Genomic DNA, 8,295 nt, shown 5'->3' with positions numbered 1-8,295 from the left:
TTACTAGTTTCTCTCTGAGTTGGAAGTTTATAAACTTGTAAACTTGGCCAGCCAATAGGTTGGTTTGCATAATATACTGCTCAAGTGATTATTCCACCTTTTGTGTAATGTCTGATATGATGATATATAATAATTTTTGCGCAGGTTGTATAGTTCTTTCGTCTAGTGCATGTACTGATGATGATGGAGGATATGTATAATAGGTTGGTGAACTTATTAAGTTGCTGATGATAGGGGTGAGAGTGAAGGTTGGTCCTCATATGTACACCGAACGTCTGTTTTTGCGTTCAAGCTCAGGTATCTTCATTGCCAAACAAAAGAAGAAGAAAAGGTGGTGTTTGGCAATATTGCTGCACACTGGAATGAATGGCAATGGAGGGCCTGCCATATGCCACAGAATGAAGGTGTCATCTTGTAAAATATTTCATATGTTGTGTTGTTTTCACTTCTTCAATTTGATACGTATAAACTTAGATTGTAAATTTTCTTAATTTTTTTTGGGAGCTGCGCAATGTGTAGAGATGATATTTAATACACATTAAATAGTCATTTTGAAAAGAAAATCCAAGCCTGTTCAGTTATAAAAAAAAAAAAACTTTTTAAAATGATTATAAAGCCGCCATCTTATTTTCTAATTTTTAAAAATTTATGTGGAGAGTTTAGAAAACAAATTATATTTTCTAAATTGTTGAAATTGGTGTATTCCCAAAAGGAGGGGTGAATTGGAGATTTAAACCTTTCCTAAGTCAAATTCAAATCACAATCAGTATTTTCCAACCTAATGTCTTTCTAAGTATTAACCAATTCAGCAGAAATCAAACTGAGCAAAAATGTAAAGCAATTGAAACAATCTCAGTATTTCTGAAATATTCACAGTAATTAAGATAACAACATTTAAGTGCGTAAATTTAAGTGCGGAAATTTAAAGTTGATACAAGATATATTATCAAGGGTTCGGCCAATACTGCCTACGTCCTCGCCTCAGCTCACAAGCCCGAAAATTCCACTAATGCTCACTTAACGGGTGGAGCGGCACCAGTTACAATCAAGTCAAATTACCAAGGCTGACCTCAACCTCCACAAACTTTTCTTGCAGGACGGAGAAGGCCCTAACAACTGTTCATTATGGGCTATATCAATACCCCCTCAGGCCACGCCTGGAATATAATCAACGAATATGAAATTCGCGTACAATTCAAATGCTTCTAACACAAGCAGATATGTATTAGAACGCACAAGCAATTAATGCACTCACATATGATAGGATATTTATGCTCAAATGAGATCTTGAAATTTTAATTCAAGATAATATATTGAACAAGTGAATATTCAAGGTTACCTCAAAACTCTAATCAAATATCACACAAATATTTTATCAAATATAATCACAACAAATACTTAGATTTTAAGCTTGCAAAAAATTTATCAAATAAAATTTATCATATACTTTGCTACCTACAAAATTAGCATCTGAATAGCTGAGAATCTCAAAAGATGTGTACTTAGGATACCATAATCCAATTTCCACAGTTCCTATTAGGTATCTAAGTATTCGTTTAGCGACTAACAAATGCGACTCTTTTGGTGCAAACTGAAATCTTACACACAAACATACACTAAACATTATATCAGGTCTACTGGCAGTCAGGTATAACAAGTTACCTATCATTCCACGATATAACTTTACATCTACTGGTATACCTTGTTCATCTTTGTCTAATTTCAATAAAGTGCTCATAGGTGTAACTAGTATTTTTCTATCTTCCATATTAAACTTTTTGAGTAAGTTTCTAATATACTTTGATTGATTTATGAATATTTCATGATTTGCTTGTTTGATCTGAAATCTTAGGAAGAAATTTAGTTCACCCATCATGCTCATCTCAAATTCATTTTGCATGGTATTGGAAAATTCATTACACAATTCTTTATTTGTGGTGCCAAATATGATATCATCTACATATACTTGCACTAGGAGAGTATCATCTTTCTTAGATTTTATGAACAGGGTTGTATCTATCTTTTCTCTTATAAATCCATTTTCTAATAGAAAATCGCTTAACCTTTCATACCAAGCTCTAGGTGCTTGCTTTAAACTGTACAAGGCTTTTGTTAGTCTATACACGTGATCTAGATTCTCTTGGTTTTTAAAGCCTGGGGGTTGTTTTACATACACTTCTTCATTTATGTAGCCATTTAAAAATGTGCTTTTGACGTCCATTTGATATAACTTGAAATCCTTAAAAGTTGTATATGCTAAAAGCATTCGTATGGCTTCCATCCTAACTACAGGTGCAAAGGTTTCTTCAAAATCTATACCTTCTTCTTGATTATATCCCTGAGCTACTAATCTAGCCTTATTTCTCACAACTACTCCATGTTCATCTTTCTTGTTCTTATATATCCATTTGGTCCCTATGATTGACTTATCCTCAGGTTTGGGAACTAATGTCCATACTTTGTTTTTTTCAAATTAATTTAACTCTTCTTGCATGGACAACACCTAAGATTCATCCTCTATAGCTTCACTCACATTCTTAGGTTCTTCTTGGGATAGAAATGCAAAATGACGAACCATGTTCCTAAAAGAGGAGCGAGTGGCTACTCCACGTAATGGTTCACCCATTATTTGATCAATGGGATGATTCTTTATATATTTCCATTCTCTAGGTGGTTCATCAACCTTATTTCAATTTGATCAGTTTCAATGGATGGTTCCTTAAGTTCATTTTTATTTTCTGAATCATTCTCAATTGATAGTTCTTCAAATTCCTTGTTTAATTCAATTTCAACTTCATCAGTTCTTTTGGAGAAGGGATTTGACTCATCGAACACTACATGAATAGATTCTATGACCATCAATGTTCGTTTGTTATATACTCTATAGGGTTTACTATCTAAGGCATGCCCTAGATAGTAAGCTATCCATATACCATTTGTATTTTGAGGATGCTGATCTTAAGAAAATCTGCAAGACACAATCAAACAACTAGCTTTGGTGCCCAGATTGTCTTGAGTCCAATGGGGTTAGTGCTAGATTGACCTTTAACCTTCCATACTTTCTTAATTTTTAAACCTTTATTATTGAAAGGACAGTCGAATTGTATGTGACCCAACCTTCTACATTTAAAGCATGTAGTATTTCTATAATAGTTCTTAGTTGGAGTATATGACATTGACTCTTTTGTAAAATAACTCATGTAAAGATGTCTTTTCTTTAGATTTTCCTTACCATTAAAACTGAACCCTTCCTTTTCTAGGGAATTTCTTTGAGATCCTAGGTGTTTTTCAAAATTGTTTTGTCTTTCCGTAAATTTACAAATAATTTCAAATATATCTTTCAAATCATTTTCTAACTCCTCAATTTTCAAATCTTTATTTCTTATGAAAGATGCATGAGATTCATTTTGACATACAAGTAAGCTTGAAAGTTCTTTGACTTTACTTCTCAACTCAGAAATTTTCTTTGTTTTCTTCTCAAGCATTTTAATAGTGTACAGGTATTCTTGTTTTAGTTCATCATATGAAATCATATCATTTTCATTTTCAGACCCACTAGAATAATATGAAGATGATGAAAAAGATGATTATACCTCAAGGTCATCATGTGTCATTAGACACAAATTGGCAACCTCGTCGTCGCTGAATTCATATTTTGAACTGCTAGTGTTGTGAGTATCCCAACCGACTTTCAGCGTCTTTTTCTTTTTCTTTGAGGCTTTCACGAGCTTGGGGCATTCAAATTTGATGTGTCCAACTTCTCGACAGTTGTAGCATGTTAGTGGATCCTCCTTCTTTTTCTTCATGCTAGTCTCTTCTCTTTCCGATTTAGAGTTCCGAGATTTTCTGTTGAACTTCTTGTTCTTCTTCAAGAACTTCTCAAACTTCTTCGTTAGCAAGGTTATGTCATCATCCATTTCAGAATCACTTCCTTCAATTGAGTAGCTTGATGATGCCTTAAGTGCAGTGACCTTCTTTGCTTTGCTTTGTTCATTTTTCCTCTCGTTTATTGCTAGCTCATAGGTGATGAGCGATCCAATGAGTTCGTCCACCAACGTATCCTTGAGATTTCTCCCTTCTGCTATTGTCGTAGCTTTCGCTTCCCACACTAGAGGTAATCCCTTGAGTATTTTCCTGATCAACTCATAAGTAGGGTAAGACTTTCCAAGTGCATTTAAAGAATTAATGATGTGTGTGAATCTAGTGTACGTGGATTGTATAGATTCATCAATTGTCATTTTAAATGCTTCGTATTTACTGGTGAGCATGTCAATCCTACTATCCTTGACTTCTTTAGTGCCTTCATGTGTAACTTCTAATTTTTCCCAAATTTCTTTAGCTAAGTTACATGCCATTACCCTATTAAATTCCTTGACATCTAATGCACATAAAAGTAAGTTCATGGCAGTTGCATTGATTTGTACTGACTTCCAATCCTCTTCGGTATATTCATCTTCAGTTTTAGGTACATTGATCTTAATAATTACTTTCATGGGAATGTGATTTCCCTTAGTCACTATCTTCAAAACTTTCCAATCTACGTTCAGTAAATATATGCTCATCCTAGGTTTCCAATAGGTGTAATTTACACCACAGAAAATGGGTGGTCTAGTGGATAAGTATCCCTCACTGAATGGAGTTACACCAATGTGTGTCATGTGATCTTTTTACAAATTAACTATCAAGTCTATGTAAACCCTCTCTGATACCAATTGTTGAATCAGGTGTAATCCCAAGAGGAAGGGGTGAATTGGGTATTTAAAAATTCTTTGACACTTATTTACCACTTAAACCCTTCTTATATATTTGCCAATGAATTCTTGTTACTCAATTAATTATGTGCAATTCTGTCCAACCTATACATGCAATATAAACAATTTAAATGCAATGCTGAAAGTAAATAGTAAAGGGAAGAGAGAAGACAAACACGGCTTTTACGAGGTTCAGCCGACTTGGCCTACGTCCTCGCCTTGAGCAACCACTCAAGGATTTCACTAAATCTCTGCTCCTTAAATTGGGACAGAGCTTCCCTTACAATCCGCTGCTTACAAGAGGTACAACTTCCTCCTCACCTACTACTTACAAGAGATACAACTCTCTCCTCAAACCCCAGTTCACATACCGAACCATGTATACAATAGAATCTGTAAAAAAAACACTCAGAAATGCTTCCAAACAAAAGTTGATGTGTACAATTCAAATTCCTAATATATTAACATATGATTAAACTTGAAGCTCATAATGTATGAAAACGATACAATCATTTTATGTATGATATGCTTCAACACACAAAACCCCTTTTATCAAAAACTCCCAAGTAAAGAAATATTTGAAATGCTTTTGAGTATATTAGGGTTCTAGTTTACTTTGTAAAGATGTACAAATATATCTAATGTGAACTTGTTAAAAGCTTTATCTTGAATATTTTATCCATCTATATCAAAAAGCTTTCTTTCAAATATTTAACCACAACCCGATCTTCGTAATATGCAAATATATACGATATGTAATTCAAAGATCTAAATATTGATTATAAGGTTTTCCAAACAAAATATCCCTCAATAAAATAAATATTTATGAATACCTAGGATATATATTCAAGTGTTTTAATATATCTAAAATATGAATCCTTTAACTGAATACACATTTGAATCAAATCATTCAATCAATAACAAAACTTAATCAAGTAATAATCTTGTTAAAAAAAAATATGTATATGTATAAGCACATTCAAGATCAACTTTTAATACTTAATCAAAAATAGATTTTTCAATAATAAGCTCTATGAACAATATATATATATATATATATATATATATATATATATATATATTCTTGAATCAAAAAACAAATCAACCAATAGCTAAGAAACTTTCTCAAGTAAAGATATTTTCAAAAACAATTTTTATATGTATGTACACACTTAAGATCAAACTTTTCTAAAGATATTCAATAGCAAGTTATGAGATGAGAAGCTCTTAAAAAGAAAATAACTTGAATCACAAAACCTCAATACCAAGAAGAAATAAAGTTGAATGTATGAATGCCCTTTGATTTTTGTAGTAGATTTGCCCAAAGAAGATGAATGAAGAACGTAGTGCAGGCAATCGTATAGCAATGAGCTCAAATTTCTCTATGTTCTTGCAATAAGATATGTTCTTCTCTTGTTGTGTGTCTTAGCTTCGTTCTAGGGTTTAGATATTCAGTATATATAGTGTCTTACCCTTAGAATTGATCTCAACCATTGGATCAAAGAAATAGCTCGCGAGTTCTTTTAATAAAAATCAAATTTTTTAAGTTTCCTGCAAGTTCAGGCGACTGAGGTTGAAGCCCAGGCGACCAAAGTTCCTTAAACTTTTGAAAAATTAACTTGGAATACAAAGTCAAGCGCCTAAAGAGAGGTTCAGGCTCCTGAAGTGACCAGTTCAGGCGCTTGAAGTCCCAAAGTCAGGCGACCGAAGTGTCTCAGCCAACTTTCTGCGTTTCCCATTAATTCTTCAGGCTACCGAACTTAATCTTCAGGCTCCTGAAGAAATTCTTCAAGCGACTGAGGTTGAGTTAGGTTACCAAAGTCCCCTTTTTCTCAATTTTTCTTTTCTAATTTAAAAATCTACTTAGCTCTCTTTTTTGGGTCTTTTATATAACACATTTCCCATGATTTTAAACATTTTTCTAAGTCCATGAAAGTCCCCTAATGATATACATGAAATGCATGAATCCTAAAATCATTCTAAGTTATGTTGAGTTTCAAATTAAATCATATGAAAATGTAAGTACATTAGTTCTAAATATCCATTCCCAAAATGTTCTTGAACTTTGCCGCTTGCATCTTGATTCTCGTACTCTTTGAGTTCCATGGATCTTGCCAAGATAGGTTAGCTTTACTTTGTGACTTCCAGACTCATTATTCTTCCGTGCATGCTTAATATAGTTCTTGTTCACAAACTCAATGCACAGATCAAATACCAAGTGATTTGTCATTATTAAAATCGGATTGGACTCATAGAGTCAACAAATATTTTATCAAATATAATCACAACAGATACTTAGAATTTAAGCTTGAAAAAGATTTATCAAATAAAATATGCAAGCTCTCAAGTCTTGCAATTTGTATGCGAAAACTATGAAGCTAAAAATAAGTTATTTCCAATCAAATATTTATATACAAAATATTATGGGAATAAACAATCAAGCAAAACTCTCAAAAATGTTTTTCAAATATGTATGAATATGAAAGAGTAATGCCAATGAAATGATTTGAAGTATGCACACAATAAAACAATCAAATCTTCCTACGCCTTGCAATTGATTTGCAAGTAAGGAGAACTAGAAAAACAAACTCTCTATTTCAAAATGATATTTGCTAATGAGTATATATGAGAGTATGGAAAATTATGCTTGGAATATTGAGTATATAGCAAACAGGGTAGAAAAGATTTGAGAAAATTTTTCCTAATTACTTTAGTCAATCTGGTTACTAATCAAGGCAAATGAGGGGCTATATATAAATATCCCTCAAATTTTGACTGTTGGGGACCTATTGGGAATTTCGAGAAAGTTTAATTGAAAATTAACCCCAATTACCGCAGTTAAAAATGTGACAACCCGAGAGTTTTGGTCGACCATATTCAAGGTTTGGTCAACCGTATTGCTGAGTTCAGTCGACCGTGGCCATTTTGAACTGGTGATATGGTTGACCGTATCAAGGCAATTTCGAACCATTCGAGGTTCAGTCGAGCAACGATAGGTTCGGTTGACCATTTTCTAAGGTTCAGTCGACCAAGTTAGTTTTAAACTAATGGTTCGATTGACCAGGATGTTGGGAGTCACCCACGTGTTAGTTCGGTCGACCGTAAGTGTCAAGTTCATTTTTGTATGATCGACTGAGCAAAGTCAAAGTGTTGACTTCAGTTCGGTCGACCAAAGCTTCTATATAGCTTTGAGTTTGATTGACCGAGACCACTTAAATGTAGTGACCCGAAGAATAATAGTATTTTTATAATAAGAGAGAGAGAGAAAAAAAAAATAGATACAGAAATAGAAGGAGACCGTAGACTTCGTTGACGACATTGCATTTTGGAGATAATATTAAATAATCAAAATTTTAGAAATTTTCCAAGCTTCGTCGACGAACACAGGGTTTCGTCGACGAAGGTCTTCATAATTTCGTCGACGAACTCAAGATTTCGTCGACGAGAAAGTACCAAAGGGGAGTTTGGGATAGCTAGAATTTCGTCGACGAATTTAATGAAGAACTCATCGACGAGGTGACGTGTCTCGTCGTCGAGCCTAGCT

Source organism: Malania oleifera, chromosome 12 (genome assembly GCF_029873635.1).
Source record: "Malania oleifera isolate guangnan ecotype guangnan chromosome 12, ASM2987363v1, whole genome shotgun sequence".
Classification (NCBI taxonomy): domain Eukaryota; kingdom Viridiplantae; phylum Streptophyta; class Magnoliopsida; order Santalales; family Ximeniaceae; genus Malania; species Malania oleifera.
The sequence above is the reverse complement of the archived record's forward strand: the minus strand, read 5'-3'. Positions refer to the sequence as shown.